At 40.6% G+C, this 27,980-nt stretch overlaps 1 protein-coding gene and 1 pseudogene across 1 annotated transcript in view; one reads left to right on the plus strand and one right to left on the minus strand.

Moving 5' to 3' along the window:
• Ankrd6 (ankyrin repeat domain 6) overlaps positions 1–27,980 on the minus strand; it is a 212,882-nt gene that overhangs the window by 82,535 nt on the left and 102,367 nt on the right.
• On the plus strand, positions 4,966–5,639 carry LOC124989241 (peptidyl-prolyl cis-trans isomerase A-like; annotated as a pseudogene).

The following is a 27,980-nucleotide window of genomic DNA, read 5'->3' on the forward strand; positions in this document are numbered from 1 at the left end:
GAAAGCGTTCCCCCTAAAAACTGGAACAAGGCAGGGATGCCCTCTTTCACTGCTTCTATTCAACATCGTCCTTGAGACTCTAGCCAGAGCAATCAGACAAACCAAAGAAATTAAAGGGATACGAATAGGAAAAGAACTCAAACTATCCCTGTTCGCTGATGATGTGATTATATACTTAGAGGAACCTGGAAATTCCACCAGAAAACTTTTAGAACTCATAAGTGAATTCAGTAAAGTAGCAGGTTACAAGATCAATGCTCATAAATCCAATGCATTTTTATACATAAGTGATGAATCTTCAGAAAGAGAAATTAGGAAAACTACCCCATTCACAATAGCATCAAAAAAAATAAAATACTTGGGAATCAATCTCACAAAAGAGGTGAAAGACCTCTACAATGAGAACTACAGAACACTAAAGAAAGAAATTCAAGAAAACCTTAGAAGATGGAAAGATCTCCCATGTTCCTGGATAGGCAGAATTAATATCGTCAAAATGGCTATACTACCTAAAGTGCTATACAGATTCAATGCAATTCCAATTAAAATCCCAATGATGTACCTTGCAGAAATAGAGCAAGCAATTATGAAATTCATCTGGAAGAATAAAAAACCTAGAATAGCTAAAGCAATCCTCAGTAGCAAGAGCGAAGCAGGGGGTATTGCAATACCAGATCTTCAACTCTACTACAAAGCAATAGTAACAAAAACGGCATGGTATTGGTACCAAAATAGACAGGTAGATCAATGGTACAGAATAGAGGACATGGACACAAACCCAAATAAATACAATTTTCTCATACTAGACAAAGGTTCCAACAATATGCAATGGAGAAAAGATAGCCTCTTCAACAAATGATGCTGGGAAAACTGGAAAACCATATGCAATAGAATGAAATTAAACCCCTATCTCTCACCCTACACAAAACTCAACTCAAAATGGATCAAGGACCTCGGAATCAGACCAGAGACCCTGCATCTTATAGAAGAAAAAGTAGGTCCAAATCTTCAACTTGTTGGCTCAGGATCAGATTTCCTTAACAGGACTCCCATAGCACAAGAAATAAAAGCAAGAATCAACAACTGGGATAGATTCAAACTTAAAAGCTTTCTCTCAGCAAAGGCAACTATCAGAAATGTGAAGAGAGAGCCTACAGAGTGGGAGAATATCTTTGCCAACCATACCTCAGATAGAGCGCTAATTTCCAGAATCTATAAAGAACTCAAAAAACTCTACACCAAGAATACAAATAATCCAATCAACAAATGGGCTAAGGAAATGAACAGACACTTCACAGAAGAAGATGTACAAGTAATCAACAGATATATGAAAAAATGTTCAACATCCCTAGTAATAAGGGAAATGCAAATCAAAACTACCCTAAGATTTCATCTCACCCCAATTAGAATGGCGATTATCAAGAACACAAGCAACAATAGGTGTTGGCGAGGATGTGGTGAAAAAGGAACACTCATACATTGCTGGTGAGGTTGCAAATTAGTGCAGCCACTCTGGAAAGCAGTGTGGAGATTCCTCAGAAAGCTTGGAATGGAAACACCATTTGACCCAGCTATCCCACTCCTTGGCCTATACCCAAAGGACTTAAAATCAGCATACTACAGAGATACAGCCACATCAATGTTCATTGCTGCTCAATTCACCATAGCCAGATTGTGGAACCAACCTAGATGCCCTTCAGCTGAGGAATGGATAAAGAAACTGTGGCATATTTATACAATGGAATATTACTCTGCAATGAAGAATGATAAAATTATGGCATTTGTAGGCAAATGGTCGAAATTGGAGAATATCATGCTAAGTGAGATAAGCCAATCTCAAAAAACTAAAGGACGAATGATCTCGCTGATAAGCGGATGAGGACATATAATGGGGGGTGGGACGGGCTAGCATTAGGTTTAGGGTTAGGTTTAGAGTTAGGCTAAGGAGAGCGGCAAGAATGAAGGAAAGAAGGACTGTGTAGAGGGAAAAGAGGGGTGGGAGGGGTGGGGGGAGGGGAAAAATAAAATAAACATCATTACCCTATGTAAATGTAAAAAAATAAATAAATAAATAAATAAATAAATAAATAAAAAAGAAAATAAAGTCAACTGCACAGAGAAGATGGCAAGAAACCACGAACAGAACTTCTGAGAAATATGGGATAACATGAAAAGACCAAATTTAAGGTTTATCAGGATAGATGAAGGCACAAAGATACAAACCAAAGTATTTCACAATCTTTTCAATGAAATAATATCAGGAAACTTCCCAAATTTAAAGAATGAAATGGAAAATCAAATACAGGAGACTTACAGGACCCCAAATATACAAAATTACAATGGACCCATACCAAGGCACAATATTATGTGAAAACACTTAACATACAGAATAAGGATAGAATTTTAAAAGCTGAGAAATTTGTCAGATTACATTTAGAGGAAAACCAATTCAAATCTCAGCTGATCTCTCAACCCAGACCCACAAGGCTAGGAGGCACTGGAATATATACCAAGCTCTGAAAAAAAATGGATGCCAACTAAGAATTCTATAGCCAGCAAAATTAAGCTTCAGATTTGAAGATGAAATAAAAACCTTCCAAGATAAACAAACATGAAAAGAATTCACAAAGCCTGTACTACAGAACATTCTCAGCAAAATATTCCATGAAGATGAAATGGGGAAACAAAAGTGGAAACTAGTAAAGGAAGGAACTACACTAAAAGAATAGTCAATCAAAGGAGAAACTAATTTAAATTAAAACCAGAAATAAACCAAAATGACTGGGAATACAAATCATATCTCAATAGTAACCTTGAACGTAAATGGCCTAAACTCATCAAAAACAGAGTGGCAGACTGGATTAAAAACAAAACCCAACAATATGCTGTCTCCAAGAGACTCACCTCATAGGCAAAGTCATCCACAGAATGAAGGTGAAAGGATGGGAAAACCATATCACTCATATGGATTGAGTAAATAAGCAGGGGCTTCTATCCTTATATCAGATAAAGTGGACTTCAAGCCAAAGTTAATCAAAAGGAACAAAGAAGGACATTTTATATTGCTTAAAGGAATTATACATTAACAAGACATAACAATTGTAAATTTATATGCCCCAAACAATGATGCATCTATGTACATCAAACAAACCCTTCTCAATTTCAAGAAGCAAATAGATCACAACCAATAATGCTGGGTGACTTTAACACACTTCTCTCATCACTGGATAGATCCTCCCAAAAAAAATTAAACAAAGAAACTATAGAACTAAATAATACAATCAATAATTTAGACTTAAAAGACAGAGTATTTCATCCATCAATGTTCGAATACACTTTCTTCTCAGCAGCACGTAGATCCTTCTCTAAAATAGACCTATCTTATGCCACAAAGCAACTCTTTGCTAATACAAGAAAATAGAGATAATACCTTGCATTCTATCACATCATAATGAAATGAAATTAGAAATCAACAATGAAATAAAAAATGGAAGTTACTCTAACAGTTGGAGACTAAATAATAAGCCATTGAATGACCAGTAGACAGATGAAGAAATTAGGGATGAAATTTTTTTAAAAAACTTAGAAATAAAGGAGAATAGGAACACAACATATCACAGTCTTTCTATGAAGGCAGTTCTAAGAGGAAAGTTCACTGCACTGAGCTCATTCATTAAAAGAATAGAAAAATAGCCAAATAAATAACCTAACATTACATCTCAAATCCCTAGAAAAAGAACAAATCAACATCAGAAGTAGTAGAAGACAGGAAATAATTAAAATCCAAGCTGAATTAAATGAAATTAAAACAAAAGAAATAATTCAAAAAGTGACAAAAAAGTTGGTTCTTTGAAGAAGAAAAAACAATCAATGAAATTTATAAGGTTAAGGGAGAAAAAGAAAAATATTACTAAAATATGTGATGAAAAAGGAAATATCACGACAGACACTATGAAAATACTGATAACAATCAAAAACTATTTTGAAAATTTATACTCCAATAAAATAGAAAATCTTGAAGACATCAGCAAATTTCTAGAGACAGACGACCTACCCAAACTGAATCAGGAGGACATATGCAATTTAAAAACAAATCAGTTTCAAGCAATGAAATAGAAGACACCATCAAGACTACCAACTGAAAAAAAAAAAAAAGACTACCAACTGAGAAAAGTCCAGGACCAGACAGATTCTCAGTCAAATTCTACTAGACCTTCAAAGAAGAATTAACACCAATATTCTTCAAATATTCTATGAAATAGAAAAGGAGGGAACCCATCCAAACTCATTCCATGAGGCTAGTAACACCCTGATACCAAAGCCAGACAAAGACCCAAGGAAAGAAAACTTCAGACCAATATCCCTGATTCTGGCAAATCGCATACAAAAACTAATTAAAAAGATAGCGCACCACAATCAGGTGGGGTTCATCCCAGGGATGCAAGATTGGTTCAACAAATGGAACTCAATAAACATAATTCATCACATCAGTAGAATTAAAGACAAGAATTATATGATTATCTCAATAGATGCAGAAAAAGCATTTGACAAATACAGCACCTCTTCATGTTCAAAACACTAGTAAAACTAGGGGTAGTAGGAACATTCTTCAACATTGTAAAAGTTACATATGCTAAACCCAAGGTTGACAAAATTCTAAATGAAGAAAAATTGAAAGCATTCCCTCTAAAAACTGGAACAAGACAGGGATATCCTCTTTCACCACTTTTATTCAACATCATCCTTGAAACTCTAGGTTGAGCAATTAGAAGAAATTAAAGGCATATGAATAGGAAAAGAACAACTCAAACTATCCCTCTTTGCCAATGACATGGCTCTATATTTAGAAGATCCAAAATATTCCACCAGAAAACTTCTAGAACTCATAAATGAATTCAGCAAAGAACCAGGATATAAAAACATTATCCGGCTTTCAAGACACCACTGTCGTCTGTGGTTGTTCTGTCAGCCATGGTCAACCCTACTGTGTTCTTCGACATCGCCGTCGATGGCGAGCCCTTGGGCTGCATCTCCTTCAAGCTGTTTGCAGACAAAGTTCCAAAGACAAGAGAAAATTTTTGTGCTCCAAGTACTGGAGAGAAAGGATTTGGTTATAAGGGTTCCTGCTTTCACAGAATTATTCCAGGATTTATGTGCCAGGGTGGTGACTTCACACGCCATAATGGCACTGGTGGCAAGTCCACATCTATGGGGAGAAGTTTGATGATGAGAACTTCATCCTGAAGCATACAGACCCTGGCATCTTGTCTATGACAAATGCTGGGCCAAACACAAACAGTTTCCAGTTTTTCATCCGCACTGCCAAGACTGAGAGGTTGGATGGCAAGCATGTGGTCTCTGGGAAGGTGAAAGACGGCATGAACATTGTGGAAGCCATGGAGTGCTTTGGGTCCAGAAATGGCAAGACCAGCAAGAAGATCACCATTACCGACTGTGGACATTTCATTTGTGTTTATCTTAACCACCAAACCATTCCTTCTGTAGCTCAGGAGAGCACCACTTTACCCCATCTGTTTGCAATATCCCATAATCTTTGTACTCTCACTGCAGTTCTTTGGGTTCCGTACTTTCCTTATTTCCCTCCCAAGTCTAGCTGGATTGCAGAGTTAAGTTTATGATTATGAATAAAAACTAAATGACAAAAAATATCAATACCCATAATTCAAATGCATTTCTAAACATAATCATTGAATCCACTGAAAGAGAAATTAGGAAAACTACCCCATTCACAATAAACAAATATACTCCAAAAAAAAAAACAACTTGGGAATCAATCTAACAAAAGAGGTGAAGGACCTCTACAATGAAAACTACAGAACACTAAAGAAAGAAATTGAAGAAAACCTAAGATGGAAAGATCCCCCATGCTCTTGGATAGGTAGAATTAACATGGTCAAAATGGCCATACTATCAAAAGTGCTATACAGATTTAATGCAAATCCTGTTAAAATCCCAATGATATTCTTCATAGAAGCAGAAAAAGCAGTCATGAAATTCATTTGGAAAAATAAGAGACCCATAATAGCCAAAGCAATCCTCAGTAGGAAAAGTGAAGCAGGAGCCATCACAATACCAGACCTTAAACTATACTACAGAGCATAGTAACAAAAATTGCCATGGTATTGGCACCAAAACAGACATGAAGACACAGAGACAAACCCACATAAATATTTTTACCTCATACTAGAGTAACATATACTGAAAACATATACTGGAGAAAAGATAGCCTATTCAATAAATGGTTCCGGAAAAACTGGAAATTTATATGTAGCAAAATGAAAATAAACCCTTTTCTCTCACCCTGCACAAAACTCAACTCCAAGTGGATCAAGGACTTAGGCATTAGAATAGAGACCCTGTGCCTAAAAGGAGAAAAAGTAGGCCAAAATCTACATCATGTTGGCTTAGGAACTGACTTCCTTAACAAGACTCCTAAGGTGCAAGAAGTAAAATCAAGAATCAACGAACAGGATGGATTCAAACTAAAAAGCTTCTTCTCAGCAAAAGAAACAATCAAGAGTGTCAAGAGAGAGCCTACAGAATAGGAGAAAATCTTTACCACTCGCACCTCAGATAGAGTATTAATCTCCAGGATATAAAAAGAACTCAAAAAACTTAAACCAAAAGCACAAATAACCCAATCAATAAATGGGGAAAGAAACTGAAGACACTTCAGAGAAGAAATACAAACCATAAACAAATATATGAAAAAATGTTCAACATTTCTAGCAATTACAGAAATGCAGATTAAAACCACACAGATTTCATCTCACTCTAGCGAGAATGGAAATTATCAAGATTACAAGCTGCAATAAATGTTGGTGACAGTGTGGAGGAAAAGGTACACTCATACATTGCTGGTGGAATTGTAAATTGGTGCAACCATTATGGAAAACAGTATGGAGATTCCTCAGAAAACTTGGAATGGAACCACCATTTGACCCAGCTATCCCACTCCTTGGTCTATACCCAAAGGACTTAAAATCAGCATACTACAGAAATGCAGTCACATCAATGTTTATAGCAGCTCACTTCACAATAGCTAAACTATGCAACCAACCTGGGTGCCCTTCAACAGATGAATGAATAAAAAAATGGGGTATACATACACAATGGAATATTAGCCATAAAGAGAAATGAAATTATGGCATTTGCAGGTAAATGGATGAAACTAAAGACTATCATGTTAAGTGAAATAAGCCAATCCCCCAAAACCAAAGGCCAAATGTTCTCTCTGATATGCAGATGCTAACTCACAACAATGGGGCAGGGGTTAGGGAAGATTAGAAGTTCACTGGCTTAGACAAAGGGGAATGAAAGGAAGGAGGGGGAATGACAATAGGAAAGATAGATTGAATCAAACATTATCACCTTATGTGCATATATGATTATACAACTAATGTAATTCTGTGTCACGTACAAGAATGAGAAGTTATACTCCATATATGTATAATATGTCAAAATACATTCTACTATCTACTATAACTAATAAGAACAAATAAAAATAGATTTAAAATAATTCATCAAAGATGTATGGATTCACTATGGATCTTCAATCTATTCCTTTGCTTTATGTATCTTCCCTTTGCCAGTATCAAATTATTTTGGGTGCAGATTTGTAGCAACTGGAAATTTGGGAACATAAATTCTCCAACTTTTCTTCTACTTTGCAAGATTTCTTGTAGCCATTTGTTGTCTCTTACAATGCTATATAAATTTTAAAATTAATTTGCCCAATTTTTGAAAAAAGATAAGCAGTTGGAATTTTAATGGGAATTACATTAAACTGTTGATATATTTGGGGAACATTGCCTTAATAATAGTAAATGTTCAAATTCATAAACATTGAGGATATTTACATTTATTTAAGTCAGCTTTAATATCTTTCAACAATGTTTTGTAATTTCCAGTGTACAAGCCTTGAGTCTCATTTTTTAAATTTGTTTTTAAGTAGTCTACTATTTTTATACTATTTTCAACAGGAAGGTTTTATTTTATTAATTTCATTTTCTACTTGTTCATTGCTATTGCATAGAAATAAATCTGATTTTTCTATTTTTTTTTTTTTTAAAGAACATCATGACAGAAGGGGATAGTGAAGGAGCTCTGCTCCATTCATGGTCACCAGGATGTACAGCAAGAGAGAGAGGAAGGGGCCAGCTGGAATAGACACCTTGCTGCATTAACGCATGAGCTTTTGGGGGACACCTCTTATCCAGACCCTAACAACTTAGCACAGAGAAAGCACCCAGTAAATACTGGACATATGTATGCTTGCAGAGAGCCAACAAGAGACTAAATTCTCCAATTAGATTTCTAAGTCCTTTCCACATTTATTCCTTCCTGGGACTCTTAAACTTTCATCTCTTGTTTATAGTTCCCCAGGGACACCTCAGGGAGACTATGGGCTCTTGGCCTTACTCAGTGTTCAGCAGGAACACTGGCTTCCTCACAGAGCTTTGCTGGGATCAGGTGTCCCTGCAGAGAAGAGAGACTAGGACTTAAGTACAGCTGGCCATCAAGAAGCCTCGGTGGCTCTCTCCCACCCGCAGGTCATGACACACGAATCAGGCACACACACTACATGGCTCAAGAAGATGCACTCAGGGCGAGTGGAATCCGGCCCTCCCCACAGCCGCAAAAAAGATAAGGCTTCAATTAGAGTGAGAACAGGTATCAGAGGAGTGCCCTACGTGAACTCAGCTCACCACACATGCAGCATCTCCCTAACCCTGGCTATTATTTACAGTTATTTCTTAGCTAAGGCTTCCTTCTAAGCCTTAGCTAAGATCTTGTTGAAATCTTAAGTTCCAGTCATAGATTAACCAAGGGCAAGACTGGTCCACTAGAGTCTTCAGCCAATAATTACTTCACAAGATGAACACACCACATTGTTATCATCAGGTATTAGGAATTATTCAAAGTTAAAATTCTGTAACATCTTTACAAGAAGAGGTTCCTAATGTGAAGGGAGTGGAAATGACACTGACCTTAAGTTGCCTATTATATGCCCAGATTTAGCTCCAGAGATCATTCATTCCCAAGAGTTTTAAGCAGTCTTAAAATAGTCATTTCTCCCAGGACAGTCTCATTATTATCATAGCCAAATTATTTCTACAATGAAAACATTTAATTAGTTGAGCTTCCATCTTCAGGAGCCAACATGAAGAAATTATAAATTTTGGGAGGTCAAATGAGAAATTACAAAGCTTAAGACCCTTCCGTGTCACAGTTCCAGGTTAACCCCTGCCTTCCGTCTTGTGGTCCCTCTCTCATAGTAGGGGGCTTCGCTTCCTCCTGTAGAGGAAATCTGGATCCACTACCATAGGTGGTGGAGCTGTCTCCCTTCTGGGCTTGTTCTTTCCTGCTCCCAGGGGCCTGGGGCAGTCGTTGGTGGGGGAAATCCACAGACCCTTTCCTGGGGGATATTCCAGTCCTGGCAGTCCTTCTCTTGGGCATTCTCTCCCGCCCCTCACCAGGGTGAAGTTTCCCTGACACCATAGAACAGGACTACCACAGGAAATCCTTGTCACAACAAAGGTGCAGGGAGTTAACACGGGAGCCACCTGAGACCTGTGATGGGGCAGTCAGCGCACTGTCCCAGATTCTCCTAACTTACTGGGCCAGTATAAGAGCCTCTTCAAAGACCTCAGCCGAGGCAGCTGCCTCATAACGGGTGCCTCCCTTTGTCAAAGCTCTCCCACCCCAGCTGATGATCAGGGTCCAGTTTCAGTATGGTCTACAGGAAAAGAGTCCCTGCTTGCAGGGCACAGCTCCATGCTGAAGGACTTTCAGGTCCCACTATTGCACTGACAGAAGCTGGGGGAGCAGGTGGGTAGAGAAGGACGATGAGGGAATGCCAAGCTAGACTGATGAGAACTCATCTACATGGGAGCCTTGGGGTTTGGTAACTAGGCACAGACAGTCTGAAGTTGACTGTCTCATACCCTGGGATGGCTCCTTGAAGCCTGGGCATGACGTTAGCCAACAGTAAATTAAATGGAGATGCTAGAACCACTTTGGCAGACTATTAGGAGGTAAAATGATTCAAAGGTGGACATACTGGATAGATTATGGGACAGCAAAAGACTCTACCATCCAATTATGATCCCAGGAGGGCAGAGGAATTATTTCCTGTCTTATAGGAATAAGTACACTAGTGAAGGGCACAGTGTCATTGAGAAACTTGACAGTTCTGTCCTCTGTTGGCTGAGTTTACAGAAGACACCACTGTGCTATTGGGCTTTCAATTTAGTGGAGGGTGACAGGATTCCAAAACAGAGGCTACGCAGTGAAAAGCAATCAGAGGCTAGATGGATAGAAGGGCTATAAGTGGCAGTGAGACCAGAGGATGCTTTGACATCAGGGATCTGCATCAATGGCTGATTGTCCATGGGCAAGGTGGATGGACAACAGTACCTGACTTGTACAAAAAAGAGCAAGTGAGAGGGACAAAAGGACTGACATCAGTTGCCATTTTCAGGCTCAGGGCACTGGATGAGGAGGAGCTAGGTCTCCTCAAGGAGGTATCCTGTGGAACCCCTATTTAGTTCACACAATAAAGATTTCACTGGTCCTACAAAAGGACCATCAACTACTAGGATCAAGGGCACCAGGGAAAAATGAATGCCAGCTCTTTTGAAGAGTGTTAGATGTGGGTCTGAGCTGACCCTGTTACCATGGGACCTAAAATGGTGTTCCCCAGTTTGAGTAGGGGCTTATGGAGGTCAGGTGTAAAGTGGAGCTGTGGCCATGTCTATTTCACAGTGGGTCTGGAAGGACTACAGAAGCACCTTGTGGTAATTTCTCCAGTCCCCAAAGGTATGATGTATGAGATACATATACTTAGAAACAAGTGGAACCCTCACAATGGTTCCATGGGTGAACAGGAGTTGGGATACTACCTAGAAGAGGAAGACCTATAGATAACAATTTTTCAGTATGTATATAAAGCAAAACATTTTATCCTGTGTCTGAAGTAGTTGGCAGCCATCAATTGGGTAATTTCACCAAAGAAAGAAACACAAAAGCAACTCCATGCACAGGCTTTGGGTTTGATCTCCACCACAAAGAGAGGAAGAAAAAAAAATAGCTGGGTACAGTGGTACACATCCTTAATCCCAGCAACTCGGGAGACTGAGGCAGGAGGATGGTGAATTTGAGGCTAGCCTGGGCAACACAGGAAGACCCTGTCTCAAAAAAACAAACCAAACACAAACAACTTGATACTGTGTACAGCCTGCTGGAGGTACATGGACACAGGTTCATGGTGAACTGGCTGCCAATTCTAGGGGAAGAATAAGCACCTCACCCCCTGCACCATGAATAGTGCCAATTTGTATCGCTTGCCTGAGTCTAGTGAGTCAGAACACTCCCAAGTTCTAGGAAGCAGGTTTATTATTTATAGATAGGCAGCAAGGGACACCAGATGCCTAGGATTCATAATGAGCCAGCCCCTTAAGATGCAGGAAGGGTACACAGGGCAAAGGGAACCTTGACTGTGCATGCTCCACTTGTACCACAGGTGGCGTGTTCTGAGAAGCAGCTCACCCTGGGTTTTATACCCCAGGGAATACATGAACCACCAGGCAAAGCATTGAAGCACATTGTTTCCAGGGGGACAGGATAAGAGCCTGGCTATTCCTGTCAGTGCCTCCTTATCTCAGGGTGTTACATGCCCAGCACATTCTACAGCTTTTCTTGACACGGCTCCCAGGAAAGCTGAGAACACAGAGTTGCTCCAAGGGCATGCAGAGCACTGCCCTGCAGCACAGAACACTGCTGCAGGGAGTCCTGTCCCTCCCACCCCAGAAAAAGAGCCCGACTCTAATCAAGCTCCCAGGACATTTAACTGCCAATCTACAGGAAAGACAACCAACCAACATGTTATGTGACACCACAGGGATATTTGTTCCTAACCTGTTGTAATTTTTAAAATAATATTTGTAAATATAATTCAAATATACTTGAAATTTTTTAAATATACAAAATGCAAGCCCTAATTGTTTATTCATAGATTCTTCAGACACGAAAGTACATTCCAGTCAGGCACAGTGGCACATGACTGCAAGTCCAGGGCCTTGGGAAGCTGGGGCTGGAGAAACCAAGTTTGAGGCAGCCTTGCAACTTGGCAAGCCCCTGTCTCAAAAGGAGGAAAGCAGGTTGAGTGCCAGAGCATCTGTGGGTTTAATGCCAGTACCGGTGTTATAGTTATGTGAGGTGTCCCCCAAAAGCTCACGTGTGAGACAATGCAAGAAGGGTCAGAGGATTGGGTTGTAAGAGTATTAATCCAATCACTAATTTAATCCCCTGATAGGGATTAACTGAGTGGTAACTGAAGTGGTAGGGTGTGGCTGGAGGAGGTGGGAATTGGGGGCATGGATTTGGGTATATATTTTGTATCTGGAGAGAGGAGTCTCTCTCTCTGCTTCCTGATCTCATGTGAGATGTTCTCGCTGCCACTCTCTCCCGCCATGATGTTCTGCCTCACTTTGAGCCCCAAGGAATGGAGCCCACCTTCTAAGAACTAAGACCTCTGAAGCCATGAGCCCTCAAATAAACCTTTTCCCTTCTACAATTGTGCTGGTCAGATTCTTTTAGTCACAAATGAAAAAGTTGACTAAAACATCCACATAAAAAAATTCCAATAAATATTAAGAAATAACTATGAAAGCTGTACACTTCATTCACTGAAAATGTGCATACAGCCAGGCACGGTGGCACATGCCTATAATCCCAGCAACTTGGGAGGCTGAGGCAGAAGGGTCAAAAATTTGAGACCAGTCTCAGAAACTCAGTGAGACCCCAACTTTAAATAAAAATTTTAAAGGGCCAGGATGTAGCTTAGTAGTAAAACACCCCTAGGTTCAATCCCCAATACCAAAAGAAAAAAAATGCACATACAGGCAATTAATATAAAATGACTATCACTCATGACTTTATTTTATTCTGCAGCTATAATTAAATAAAATTATAAGCAGCAATTCCTCATATTAAATGACTATCTACATGCTTTGAAGGAACACCATGTGTATCGCTACTTAAGGAAACCATTTCCTTCTAGCCTGCGGGCCATCTAAGCTGGACTTAGCACAACACAACCTGTTGTAGTTATATGAATTCTTTCAAAGATTCATAACAACTGTAATGAAGAAAACCATCTCATGGAGGTGTTGTATATGGGAATGGGAGAATAGATTGAGATAATTTTAGCAAGCTCAAGATATTTACTTTTTAAAATTTATCAAAATGAGACAACTGATGTTCCATTTTAAAAATTCATCTTCGATCTGCAGTGGTCCACTCTAGTCATTTATCTTGTAATGTTAAATTTAAATGATCCTTTCTACAACATGAATGATCTTTGAGGACATTAGGCCAAGTAAAATAAACCAATCACAAAAAGACATACTGCATAATTCCACTTATATAGGGCACTTAAAGCGCTTAAAGGCAGGGAGACAAAGTAGAATGCTGGTTGTCAGGGGCTGGGGGAGGTCAGATGGGGAATTAATGATTAATAAGCACTGTTTCCATTTTACAAGATGAAAGTTTGAGAGATGGACAGCGGTGATGGTTACACAACACCATGTATCAATACCACTGAACATATTTAAAATGATGACGGTGGTAAATTTTATGTTATATACTTTACCAGAGTAAAGACAATTTTTAAAGGAAGTATATATTGAAGTCAATACTAGTTGTATGTGATTAAGTCCTAAATAAAACCAGACAAAAAAACCCTTGAATCATTCCTCAGTAAAAAAAACAGAATTCTAGCTCCAAGAATTTCCCATTTATGGATCTTGTTTTAATGAACTAAATTCAAACTGTTCAAATGCAAAGGTTCTTGGAGATAAATTACATGTAAAATATCACACATGGATATTATTCATTGATATTGGTTATTAAATTATGGACTGACACAACTATCAATTGAAACTTTTCTCTTTTAAACTTCATTTTATCCTTTTGATCTTATTTGCCATTTAAAAATATGTTTTTCTACTTTGCAAGGAAGTATTGAGATCAAATGCCAAAGGTAAAGGGCTGGGGATATGGCTCAGTTGGTAGAGTGCTTGCCACGCATGCACAACGCCCTGGGTTCAATCCCCAGCACTGCAAAAAAAAGAAAAGAAAAGAAAAAAAATGCCAAAGGTATGTCAAATTCACATTTTTTAAAAGTTGGACCAAATGACTTCTTACTTTGAGAAACAGTAAGAGTTCCTACATTTGACCATATGATCACCATCACACTTGAGGAGGCAATAACTTTATGACCAGTTTCCACTTACAGAGAATAATTTCACATTTAACAAGGTAGGCTTTGTATAAATTAGTAACTTTTACTAGCTCACTAAGCCTGTTCAATGCTGATGACATTTTTTCATAGGAAGACATTCTTAATGGAAGAAGCAGCATGCTGATGCTCATATTATTCAGTCACTTAATTACCATAGAATAACTTTCTGTCATCATAGAGGCACCAACATCCTCAAACTCAAAATTCACATCCAATCCACATGTGCTGATGATGCTACAACATTCAAGCATGTGAGTAATGTCAAATTGTTAAATAGTTTTTAAAAATTTACTCTCAATATCTTGTCACAAACCAGCTCTGGACCAGACTGAGCAGCACTGTTCTATGAGACAAATGACCACATTTTTTCAACACCTTGGGGAAAAAAGAGAGATGGAGAAACCTCAAGATTAAACATGTTTTAAGATACTTATCAGCCAAGTGCTACGGATGACCTTTCTCAATTACAATGAAATTTTATGTGTCAAAAAAGGTAGAATAATTACTGAATATTTTATATTAAGGTGTAGCTGTTAACTTTTGTATGTGCAATAAATTTTTTTTCAGATGAATACATTTAAAAATACAAACTAAAATAGTGATGGATAGCATGACATGCTATTTGGGATCTGCCACAACATAAGCTGGCATTGATGGAGAGAGGTGTACTGTAGACAAAACATTGGTCATATTCTGATACTGATGAAGCTAAAGGGATGGTATATAGTCCATTATAGCATTCTTGGCTACTTTTGTTATGTGTTTGAAATTTATAGTGTTTTTAAACATTGAGAAAACACCCAGTGACTATGAATAATTAGTATTTTATTATTGATCTACATTGTTATTATCTGATCCTGTTAATATGAAACATCCAGAATAGACAAATGCATAGAGATAAAAAGTATTTTAGTAGTTGCTAGGGACTAGGGGAAGGAAGGCCTGGCGAGTGACTCCTAATGGGTACAAAGTGTCTTTTTGGGGGTGATAAAAATGTTCTAAACTTAAGATAGTAGTAATGGCTATGAAATTCTGTAAATATACTGAAAACCAGTACACATTTGAAAACGGTGAATTTTGTGATATGTGAATTATAACTCAATAAAGCTATAAGCCCCTTACAGTATTAATGTATTTTTTAATTTTCTCCATATCTTTATTGATGCATTATAATTAAACATAATGGTGGGATTCGCTGTTATGTATTGGTACATGCACATAATATAACAATATAATTTGGCCAGTGTCATTTCCTAGTACTTCTGCTCTTCTTCCCCTCCTCCCACTCCCAGTTCTTTTCCTCTCCTGATCTCTCTTGAATTTTCGTGAGATCCCCTCTTGCACACAACATTCATTTTTCTTCTCTACTTTCCACATGAGAGAAAACATGACCCTTGACTTTCTGCATTTGGTGTGTTTTTTTTAACATAATGTTCTCAATTGCATCCATTTTCCTGCAAATGACAAAACTGTACTTTTCTTTATGGCTGAAAAAAACTCCATTGTGTGTGGAGACCACATTGTCTTTATTCATTCATCCATTGGTGGACACCTAGGATGGTGCCATAGTTTGGCTATTGTGAATTGTGCTGCTGTAAACATGGGTGTGCACGTATCACTGTAGTAAAATGACTTTTAATTCTTCAGGATAAATACTGAGGAGTGGTATAGTTGGATCATGTGGTTCTATGCCTGGTCTTTTGAGGAACTTCATAATGATTTATGCATTGTTGTATTAATTTACAATCCCACCAACAGTGTAAAAGTGTTCCTTTTCCTCCACATCCCCTCCAGCATTTATCATTTGTATTCTTGACAGCTCCCATTCTAATTGCAATGAGGATGAAATCTTAGTTTTGATTTGCATTTCCATTAAGTGCTAAAGATGTTAAACATTTTTTCATATGTTTGCTGGCCATTTATATTTCTTTAGAGAAGTGTCTGTTTAATTATTAACTTATTTACTGAGTTGTTTTTTTGGGTGGTAAGCTTTGAATTCTTCATATATTCTGGATATTAATCCTCTGTCAGAAAGTAGCTAGCAAAGATTTTTCTTCCATTCTGTAGGTTCTCTCTTCTCATTCTCAATTGTTTGCTGTACAGAAGCTTTTTGATTTGATGCCATCCAACTTATTAATTCTTGGTATTTCCTGAGTTTTAGAGGTCCTATTGAGATAGTTATTGCTGATGCCTATACACTGAAGTGTGGAGCCTACGTTTTCTTCTAGGAGTTGCGCAGTTTCTGATCCAATTCCACGGTCTCTGATACACTTTGAGTTGACTTTTGTGCTAAGTGATAGAATGATCTAGTCTCATTCTTAATCCCTAATCCCAACATTTATTCCCTGAAAAGCACAGCTTCAGATTTGAAGCCTAATAAATGTGGGTCTCACAGACCACATTCTCTGAGTTCAATCACCAGGGTGCTTATATTACCTTCTTAGTCACACCCAGGTTTAAATTGTCTGACAAAGTTACCCAGATTTTTGTGGTCTGTCAGTCCCTAAAAACAGATTAAGTCCTCGGCAGACCTAGATCTAACTGCAAGCACTTGTCCTTGTGTTTAGGCATTACTAGATTCACACAGCATCTGAATTGAACAAGAATTTTGGCTGAAGAAGAATCAGTGGCTTTTAGAACTTGAAAAATGCAAGCATCCAAACTCTGAAACCTTGAGCAGGGGTCTCTGGAGAGAATGGCAAGTGGTACATTCACAAGAAGGTGGTGCACGCTCTACGGTAGGACTTTTCAAACACCCTGCAAGGGTAGAGAGGACAGCTGCAGGGCATCACCAAGAGCACATCCTGTCATGCTGCACCACCCCTTCTGGGAGGTGGATTTCCTGTTGCTTTACTGAGAAAGGGCAGCTGGGAAAACACAAAGCAGCAGCAAAGGCAGCCCTTCCTGGAAGCCAGATGAAGCCCAGTAAGGGCAACTTGGGAGCAGTAAGCCAGCTAATGCATACTGTGCTTCTTACCAGGGGCCTGCATTGTGGCAAGGTCTTCACATAATCTTCCTGACAACCCAAGGGGTCAGTCCTATCATACCCATATTTACAGGGGAGGAAAGTAAACCAGACAGGTCAGACCTCCACCTCAGCAGTACACAGCTGGTAAATGGCGAGGTTAGGATATAAACCCACACTGTCAAGTTATAGAGCAACTGCTCGGAACCATGGCATGATGCTGTCTCCCTTGCTTCAAGAAGGAATTGGCTTTCTACACTAGGCCAAGTATAGGGCAAGTTCTTCAATATTCTTTCAGGTTAAGTGCATTTTGACTTAAATTTACCCAGTATGATCTGTGGAGCAAGGTCCAAAATCCTGGGTACTGCTGCTGAGAGTCCACTGTAAAGCTTCCCACTCAATAGAGAAGTATCCCGTGAACCAGGCGCAGTGGTTCATATCTGTAATCCTTGTGACTCAGAAGGCTGAGGCAGGAAGATCCCAAGTTGGAGGCAGTCTGGGCAACTTAGTGAGAAACTATCTCAAAATAAAAATAAAATGGGCTAGGGATATAACTCAGTGGTAGAGCACCCCTGGGTCCAATCACCAGGACCACAAGGGAGGAAAGAGTGTCCCATGTATTTTATGGCCAGGCACAGGGCAGGAGTTCAACCAAACACTCATACGTACACCACATTCCAAAGTTATCAGTGAAACTCCAAAAATTATTTTTGCAATGATCTTCCTGTACATGTGTATGTGTATTTTAAATTCTTGTTTATTTTACTCTTATCATTTCAGCTGTCAAAATACAGTGGCTGGGGAAACATGCAGTCTGTAGTAAGGTATTTTTCCCCAGAGCAGCTAAGTCTTAGATATTTCACCCGATTTTATACTGTAGGTGCTTAGGTTACCACTTTTACACTTAATGAACACAGAGGCTCACATTTGGAGGTACATTCCTCCATCTCATCAGGATGTGCTTAGGTATCAGGAAGGAATTCAGATGTCCTTACTTACATGGAAATAAAGTTAATCATCAGGAAGTTTTAAATATGCATTCCGTTTTAATGAACTTGATTAAGGCAGCGATTGGGGAACCTAACTCTTGTTTAAGACTTTGAATGCCTTCTTCTTTTTCCCTAAAGAACCTTTGTGCTCTACTTAGCTGAGCTGGAAGTCCAAAGAGTCCTGCTAATGGTTCACCAGATTCCTGTGAAGTTCCGTTTCCACCTGGCAAGCATGCAGCACCTGCTCACAAAGTATGGAGTGGGGGGCGGGGAATAAGAAACATTCCTCAGGCATTCCCTCCTCAGGTCCATGACCTTTTTGGCAGGTCAATGGCTAGCTGCCTCCCTCCCTCTACTCCATATGCCAGCACGACAGAGTATGTTTTCTGCACAACAGAGACCACCACTTGAACTTCCTTATTGATTAACTTATTTACTGCTATGTTGTTTAATCCCCTCACTCCGACCCCTTGGGAACAGGAGGCTTGTCCATGCTCACCACCCCCATCTGAGCTTGGGCAGTCCCTAGGCACTGCAGCACTTAGAGGTTTCCTGAGTACATGAATAAGCTAGACATGAGATGTCTAAACAGAAAAATAGGATGTGGAGACTGTTCTAAATAACCACCCCAAATCACTTTACAAAACTGCTGGCCGAAAGAAAGCCAGAAATCTTCATTCTTCCCCACTCCCAGGGGTGGGGGTGGGGGTCCAATTCCCCCTTATCCCCAGTACTTTTTCAAGCTCAGAAAATAATTCTTCCATAAAAGAGATTTTCTTTTCCCTTTTGAGCACAGGCAATCACCACAGCATAAGTGTAGGCTTTATACCTAACAGGACGGTAAATTAATTGAAAGCATTGTGCTCCCATAAGTCATCTGTCCTCCGACTGTCAGCAAGACTGCTAGAGTGGCAACACGATATCAACTCAGTGGTTAGAGAAATGCTTCAAGTCAGCTGTAAAATTGTCTCATTGTCTTTGAAAATGAAGCTCTTTTTATACTGAGGTCACATTCAGTTGTGTTATTAATACTTTGACTTGGTGTAGGAGAAAAAAACCTGTCCCATCAACTGGGAATCAGTTCCTCCAGGGCTTCAGTTAGGGATTTAATGCAGTGCAGTGGGCACTTAACTAACAACGCTAGGTGTGCAGGCGTAACCCAAGCCACCTTAGGAAGACACATAACCTCACTAAATATGCTCATACACTGGACTTGAGAAAAATAAAATACTTTTATTGGCCTAGGTACTCTCTGACAACCACCTTCCCTGGGTCACTAAGATGCGCCAAGTCGGAAAAGCTGGCTCACCACACCTAGGCCCACACCCACTGCACCTGTGTAAAAGAGAGGACTGCTTTTTGGAGCTACAGTGATCCTGGAGATAGGCCCTTGTCTACACACATGCATGCACTTGAACACTTGTTCATGATAGTGGGAAGCAAGGGGTTACTGGCAAAGGCTGGGGTACTTTTGAAGAGTGAGAGCAGCATTTTGCTCTTCAATTGGACATCTGTGTAGCCAGCAGCCTTGCTAACTTGCCCCCACTTACTGGGTCAGAGGAAAAGAGAAATGAAGATGGTTCAGAGGAGACTACAGACTCAAGAGGGGCCAGGGCAGCCTTCCTTCAAGTACAAGATTCTAGAGATATCCAATTGGTTCCTCCAGGGTGAACACAGGAGGCAGGTACACTGTGGGGTATTTAAGGGCTACCTACCTCATTAGGTTACTTTGAATTGTCAAATGACTAGAATAACTCCTGACCCTCAGTAAGTGCTGTACATATAGCGGTTACATTTCTTATTTTATTTGAAGCCCAGTTCCTACACGATTACAGCAAGTCCCTGACCTTTCTGTGGTTCAGGCTGCAGATATAAACAACATTTACTTCACGGGGTTGGATCAATGCATGTTAAGAGCCTAGTATCTTGGAAGTTTTTCATTCATTCGTTCTTTTAGTGATCCTTGAACAACTAGTCAATGCCAGACAGATGCCAGCAAAACAAATAAGCTCCCTGTCCTTGTGGAGCTTCAAGTCTAATGAGAAAGGCCAACACTGAGTTATAAACTTTAAGTGTGAGGCATGTTACTAAAGAGAAGGTTAGTGAGCACTGGTGATGGGTACCTGAGGGAACAAATTTAGCCTGTGAGGTCAGGAAGTGCCCTTTAAGGAAGGGGAAGTTCAGCTGACCCCTGAGAGTAACAATGAGCCAGATGAAGAAGCACTCCAGATGGAGAAACAGGTGTACAGGTCCAGAGTCCAGAATGAGTGTAGCACCTCAGAAAAGTTAGAAGTCTAGTATGAACAAATGACAAAAAGCAGCAGTGGAGCGTGATGGTTAATTATATACATCAACTCGTCAGGGCCACAGAGTGAGTACCCAGACTTTGTTCAAACATTTAACATTATTCTGGGGGTTTCTGTGATAGTGTTTTTGGATAAGTTTAACATGTAAGTCGATAGACTGAGTAAAGCAGATTGCTTTCCACAATGCAGGTGACCACAATCAATGGAAGACCTGAATAGAACAAAAAGACCAGCCTCCCTCAAGCAAGAGGGACTCCAACAGACTCACCGCCTTCAGACATCATCTGCAGCTTTGGCTCCTCCTGGTTCTGTGGCAGATGGCTTCCTGACTTGCATTGCAGTACCAGCTTCCATGGGTCTCCAGCTTGCTGGCTTAGGACTCCAACTGCACCCTTGCCTAGGTCTCTGGCAGGCTGACCCATCCAGATTTTGTACTTGCCAGTCTTCATAATAGCCAGTTCCTCATAATAATTCTCTCCCTGTATTCATACGTGCACACACAGACACAAGAGCGCGCGCGCGCACCCTTCACTCCCTCTCCCTCCCTATTAGTCTTTCTTGTGAAAACCCTAACTGATGCAGAAAATAAGAGGCAATGTGGACATGAGGACCACCCAAATATCCAGTGATCCCAGTGGGTAAGTCAAGGGGCAAGAGGTCAAAGGAGGGACATGGGGCAATAGTAAGCTCTAGGAGGGCCTTTTGGAGGAAGGCCCATGACCAGATCTGTGAAAGGACAGGTCAATGGCAAGCCAGGGGACATGATGTGAAATGTTACTGCTGCAAAGTAAGCAGATGTCAGAGGCTTGGATTAGGGTAAAGATGGGGAGAAAACGATTTATGAATACCAAAAACTTTTAAAGTTTGAATATCATTAACATATTTTCTCTTAGTAAAGGGAGATAAAACATTCTTTTAATTCTCCTTGAAGGAAAGAACTCACTAGTAAAGTAGATTCACTGGTTCTTCCAACTTGAACATATTTATTTGCCCAATCTTCCATTCTATTGATTCTGTCTCTCCTTTCCTCAGCCTAACAGTGACATAACTGTGAAAACAGAAGCCAAAGGAAAGAACAGATCCGGGACTTTGGCTGGATTCCCAGACAGGAGAAGCACCTTCCCACCCACTGGGAGGCGAATGCATGCGCACAGGCACACAGAGTGCACACAGAGCTGTGCATCTGTGGGACATGCAACAACAACAATTTATCCTGTACCCTTCACTTCCATTCCTAAAGCGAACTGAGGATAATAATGCCTTGCATGGATCCCCATTCTTGCATTTTGTGTTTAGTGTGCTGGAAACAAACCCAACTCTTTACAACTCCTGACATTCAAATGTAGAAATTTAATAAATAGATTTGTTGCTGGAGGCAACCTCCGTGAGCAGCATGAAGACCAGAGGAACGTGAGACAATGGCAGAACTGAGAGATAGGGATGTGGCTATCACAGAAACTTCTCTACCCACTGTGAGCAAGACTTTCACTGGTCCGTTTCTTCTGGATCTGGAATGTTTTCAAAGCAAGTCTTCTTGCCTGGGTTACCACCCTCTTTATTCCTCCAACCTGAGCCCTTCCTGCTGGCCCTGCCTGGCACCCACATTAGAGAACTGTGAGTGGCCAGATCAATGCTATATGGACATTGCACAAAATGAAGACCACTCCTGGTCTATATCTCTGAAAGTAAACCAGGCTAATGAACTTCCTGCTGCCACTGAAAGAATATGAAGAATGACCTTTAAGGTCACCATAGAATCAGGCAAAATGAAAGGGGATTCTAAAATAGCAATGTACTTTCCCTTCCCTTGATATTAAGGTTCTTATGAGGATCAATTTTATATATCAACTTGACAAGGCTAAGGGATACCCAGATATCTGAGTAAACATTTCCCGGTGTTCTGTGAGGGCATTTTCAGAAGAGATTAGCAATGGAATTGCTGGGCTGAATAAAGTGAAAGGTCCTCCCCCATTGTGGGTGAGCATATCCAACCTGTTGAGGGCCTGAGCAAAACAAAGGCAGAGGAAAGCTGAAGGGTTTGCCTGTGTTGTGCGGGGAATCAATCTTCTTCTATCCCATACACTCCTGGCTTTCAGGCCTTCAGACTCAGACTGGAATCTGCACCATCAGTTATCAGTCCTTCAAACACCGGGATCTCCAGCTTACAGGTAGCAAATAGCTGCATAACTGTGTGAGCAACTACCCTATAATAAATCTCATTCTAGGCATATATTCTTCCTATTGATTCTGGGTTCTTCTCTTGAGAACCCTGACTAATAGTTAAAGAGCCCTCACTCCTTACCCCATTCAGGAAGTGGTAAATGAGGCATACATCCCCTGCAGAATCTGAACTATTATGAAATGGGCTGCCTCTGATCAGATCCTCTCTCCAGCTGGGGCCAGAGCTACAACTTGAGGAGTCACATTTCAGAGCCTGCATACAGGACCGCAGTGGGCAAATGGAAGGGCATTGAGGCAAGGCTGAAAGGAGATATTGGCTGGTTCGAACCCTCACTTGTTTGATCCACGGATGTTCAACCCTCTTGGTTCTCCAAAGTAAGCACCAGGGGTTATGGGAAAAGTCGAATGGGGCAGAGCACACAGGATCAGTTAAAACCTATGGGAAGCAGAGCGCATGTGCACGCGCACACACCCCATCCCCACACTGGTGCCTCAGAAGCAAAGTAGCTGCTCATGGCAGCAAGGGGATGCCAGAAGAAATATTAAAAGTGCACAAAAACAACAGCATGGAAATTCTGGCTTCCCAGTGAGAGACGAGGCTAAGAACCTCAAGGTCAGATGCTTCTCTCTAGGCAGGGCGTCTGGATTAAATTAAAGGATTTCTTTAATTTTCTTCAAGTGGAAAGAGCTCCTGTGGGTGCAAAACAGCTGAGGGCATTTTCCTTTACTGCCAAAGGTTATTCTCCCCCTGCTATTCTGGTTTCCCCTACCCAGGGTAAAAAATATGTGCGTTCACATCATTCACCTATCAACCAATTGCATATGAGCTCCTTTTAGTATAGAAAAATGCTTAGTAGCCTAATGGACTGCATCATTACAAGACACCACAGATAGAGAATTTGCTATTAAGATTATTCTTTAACACAGATTACCAACTCAGCCCAGAGATCCATTCCTGCTGTCCACTCGAGGGTGGCAACTTCAAGGTATTCACTTCTGCATGCTCAGCACCTAACATGGCAGTGTCCTAAGTGGCTGCTGAATGAACACTTGAAACTATATGCTTCAGTCACTAAGGGAACCACACAGAGCATGAGGCTGGCTGGTGGGGCTCACTGCAAATCCTGCTACGGTACACCTCTTGCAGATCGCTTATGGCACTTGGGACAAACAGTAGAAGAAATACTAGACTTACAGGTAGACACAGAAAGCTAGATCCAGTCAGGCACTAAAGCTCTTCTGAAGGACAGGAATGAGTTATAAAGATGATAGCCACACGAGACTAGCAGTGTAGCTCAATGGTGGAGTGCCTGCTCAGGCACGTGCGAGGCCCTGGGTTTGATCCTTGACATCAGAAACAAAACAGAAAAACAGAATCATACCTGTGGCCACAGATCAGTATCTCTGAGCACTAAAACAAGTTCAGGGCTTGGTTTTATCACTTTTTATTACATATTTAGATGAGAAGAGCAACTCCTCAAAAGAGTCTTTAGGTCCCCAACCATGAGCTGCAGAAAAAGCCTTTTTTCTTTACTTTTTTGAGGGGATATGGGGGGTAGAGGGGGTTGTTATTGGGGATTGAACCCAGGGATACTTTACCACTGAGTTACATCCCCAACCCTTTTTAAAACATGGTCCAAGTTGCATAGGGCCTAGCTAAATTGATAAAGCTGGCCTTGAACTTCCAATGCTCCTGCCTCAGCCTCCCAAATCGCTGGAATTCAAATGCGTGCCACTGTGGCCAGCAGAAAAAGCCTTCTTTTTTTTTTTTTTGTGGTGCTGGAGATCGAACCCAGGACCTTGTGCTTGCAAGGCAAGCACTCTACCAACTGAGCTATATCCCCAGCCCAGAAAAAGCCTTCTTGAAACATCTTTTCCTTAGGTCTTTTGCTCAACAGTCTTTGAAAGCAAATTCTCTCCTTGTATACACCAAGAGCCAGCCAGTCATGGTCTCTCCCAAGAAAACAGTTGCTTACAATGCAAAGAAGTAGACAGCTTTCAGAAACAAAAGGAAGAGGTGAATCCTGTCCAGTGCACACCTGAGTTCATAGTACTGCAGCTCCTTAATCACCCTGAGGCCTACAACCCAATACACTTGGGAACACATGAATACCTTTGTGGCTTCACTGCAAAGAAAGTAGCAGACTGAAGAGGCTACTCCAGCTTGCAGGGAACATGCTGCCTTCTTCTGACACAGGCTAGGAAAGGGCCAGAAGCATCATCCTGCATTGCTGCCTGGAGTAGTTCTGAGTCCCTGAATGTTCTGGAGCTGGATCTCTAGAGGGTTAGGGTAAGGCTTTGGGACACTAGAATTGGCCCCTTCCTCATTTTAAGTCAGGCTTACTGAGACTAGATGCTGGAGACAAGGAAGGGTGTAAATCTAAACGGGTGGAACTCAAAGCCATGAGACTCTCCCTAATTTCTTCTGGAGAAGAAGAAAAAAAAAATTTCTACAGGCAATTTCTCTAGAATTAAGAGATGTTATTCCCTAAATTTTCTTGAGCTGCCCTAGAAAAACTTCCCAGGCCACTGGTGTGTGCTGCTGATCCAGGAAGCTAGAATCCCTCCACAGATTTTGCAAAGCATGAGTAAGCCAAGGTCAAAATGAAAGAGACAAACCAAACAGAACTGACAAACAACTCCCAATTTAGAAAGGTATTGGTTTGTTTTATGACCTGTCAAAAAGGGTCATCATACTTCAAGAGGACACTCCCTGTAATATTTCATTGCTTAGTCTCCCCCTCAGCAGGTCTTGGGGGAACATTCCTATTTCCACTCCTGTTTCCAGACAGATGAGCTGTCTGGCACTTCATCCTATCAGGTCCTTTTACTCTGATCATTTGGAAATGAAACTGAGCTCCTTAAACATCTCACAAACCTCAGCCAAAGCCTCAAAAGACCCTTATGACCATCTGACCTACAGCAGGGGTCTGGCTTCAACAAAGCATTTTCCAGGGAACATTCTCCCATGGCTTAGATGCCAACATATCATACAGACAGTCTTTCAGACCAGAACCAAATTCAGAACTAGCTGAATTTCCTCCAACCAGTCCCTCATCCATGATGAACCATTATGGGCACAATCCAAATATAGGCCCTAGATTTGCCTATGTACAATGATAATGGATTCTTTCTGGGAAATGCACAAATTGACACCATGGCATTTCAAGTGTCAACACAGGCCAAAGAACTTACACTAGAAACTGAAAGGAATATTGTTAAAGGAACAGATTTTTAAAATAATGCATATCTAATTGTTAATATTCAAATTGTTTTTTTTTAAATGAATGCATAGAAGAGAGGCTGGAAAGATTGATACCACACAAATAATGCTAATTCCTGGGAGATGGAATTGGATTACCTATTTACTTTTGGGGGCTCATATATTATATCAAAGTTTCCCACAATAAGAATGTTATCTACATAATGAGGGAAAAGTACATTTTTTTTTTAACAAAGAAAAATAGATCTGATCCCTCCAATTCTCTCCAGTCCCACTGCTACCACCCTAGTCCAGACTCATTCTCTGCCCTGGACTAAAACATCCTGCACTACTCCTTTGGAATCACACCACAGCTTACCAATGTGACTAGTGCTTCTTCTCTAGCTTCTTCTGAGGTCAGAGTGCTTTTTTAAAAACAAATTCGATTATGTCACATCCATTCTGAAAGCCTGTCCCAGAATATCAGTTGCCCTTAAAACTCAATTCTTAACATGTTTAGAGGCCAAAGGGCCCTTCGCTCCAGCCTCACCTCTTAGGGTTGTCCATCCTCCCAAGTCCTGGCTCATCCACATGCTGCTTCCTGCATCTGGATCTCTTCCTCCTTCTCTTCATTTAAATCTCACGAATCTCTGAAGCCTCTATCTAGATATCACTTCCCCTGAGAGGCCGTCCCTGACCTGTTACTCCAGGTAAATCTGCTGAGCACCTTCCAGTGTTCTTTTTGACTCTTGATTAAACTTGCTTAATGTCTCTCTCCTAGGCTTCACTGCGAGCTCTGTGAGGAAAAGGCAGACATTCCAGATTGGCACATAGTAGGCGCTCAAATATTGAACCGAGTATCGGTACACATCTATAATCCCAGCAACTCAGGAGACTGAGGCAGGGGGATTGCAAATTTGAGGCCAGCCTGGAAACTTAGCGACCCCAACTCAAAATAAAAATTTATAAAAGGGGCTGGGGATGTAGCGCAGTATAGAGCACCTCTGGATTAAATCTCCAATGCCAGAAAATAAAAGAAATTCTATTACCAGAGCAACAACATTAAATCTCTTTCTCCTGTGATTCTTTAAGAATTACATTTTAAAGGAAGAGAATGTGGGAGGACATTTGCTCTGCCAAATGTTTGTGTCCACATACCTACCATTCTGTGCTATAACAAACAAGCAGCAACTACTACCATAACCAAAGCAAACATAATTGGCTGTCTTTAAAAGATATGCACCATTTCTGTTTTCATGAAACAAGAAAGGCTGACTTTGTTCATCTCTTGCATTTTGCAGCCCAAAATTCAAAGTCCAAGGAATAGTACTCAGCTCATTAGTCCATCTGGATGCTATGTCCTACCTACCCTGCTTAGCAAAAAACATTAATAATCCAGGAAATAGTGACATGAACTGTTGACAGAAGACCATTTTATTATTTTTGTTTCTTTGGTGCTAGGAATTAAACCCAGAGCCTCATGCATGCTAAGTACATGCTCTACCACTGAGCTACATCCCCAGCCCTGAAAGGTTTTTTTGTTGTTTTGTTTTATTTGTTTTTTGTTTATTGGTACTAGAGATTGAAACTAGGTATGCTTTACCAAGGGCTACATCCCCAGCCCTTTTATTTTTTATTCTTTTTGAGACAGGATCAAATTAAATTTCCCAGGCTGGTCTCAAACTTGTGATCCTCCTGCCTCAGGCTCCTGAGTAATTGGGATTACAGGTGTGTGCCACCACACCCAACTAGAACCCACTTTGATCAGACATTGGCCCCACTGTTTCATCCTTTGTGGTTTAGCCATGGTAACTACTAAAATACTTTTCGGTCTTTGCCATTTGCTGAAAGGCTGGCAGATCTGCAGCCAACCATATGCAGACACTCCTGTTTGTGCATCTGTGGAGGTAACTGCCTGATGGTACTGAGGGCTATGCAACAGATTAGACAACTGTGTGTTGCAGGGTGTTCAAGAAAATGAAAAGAGGTACCAGATTTCCACTTAGCTTCA

This window comes from Sciurus carolinensis, chromosome 7 (assembly GCF_902686445.1).
Source record: "Sciurus carolinensis chromosome 7, mSciCar1.2, whole genome shotgun sequence".
NCBI lineage: Eukaryota > Metazoa > Chordata > Mammalia > Rodentia > Sciuridae > Sciurus > Sciurus carolinensis.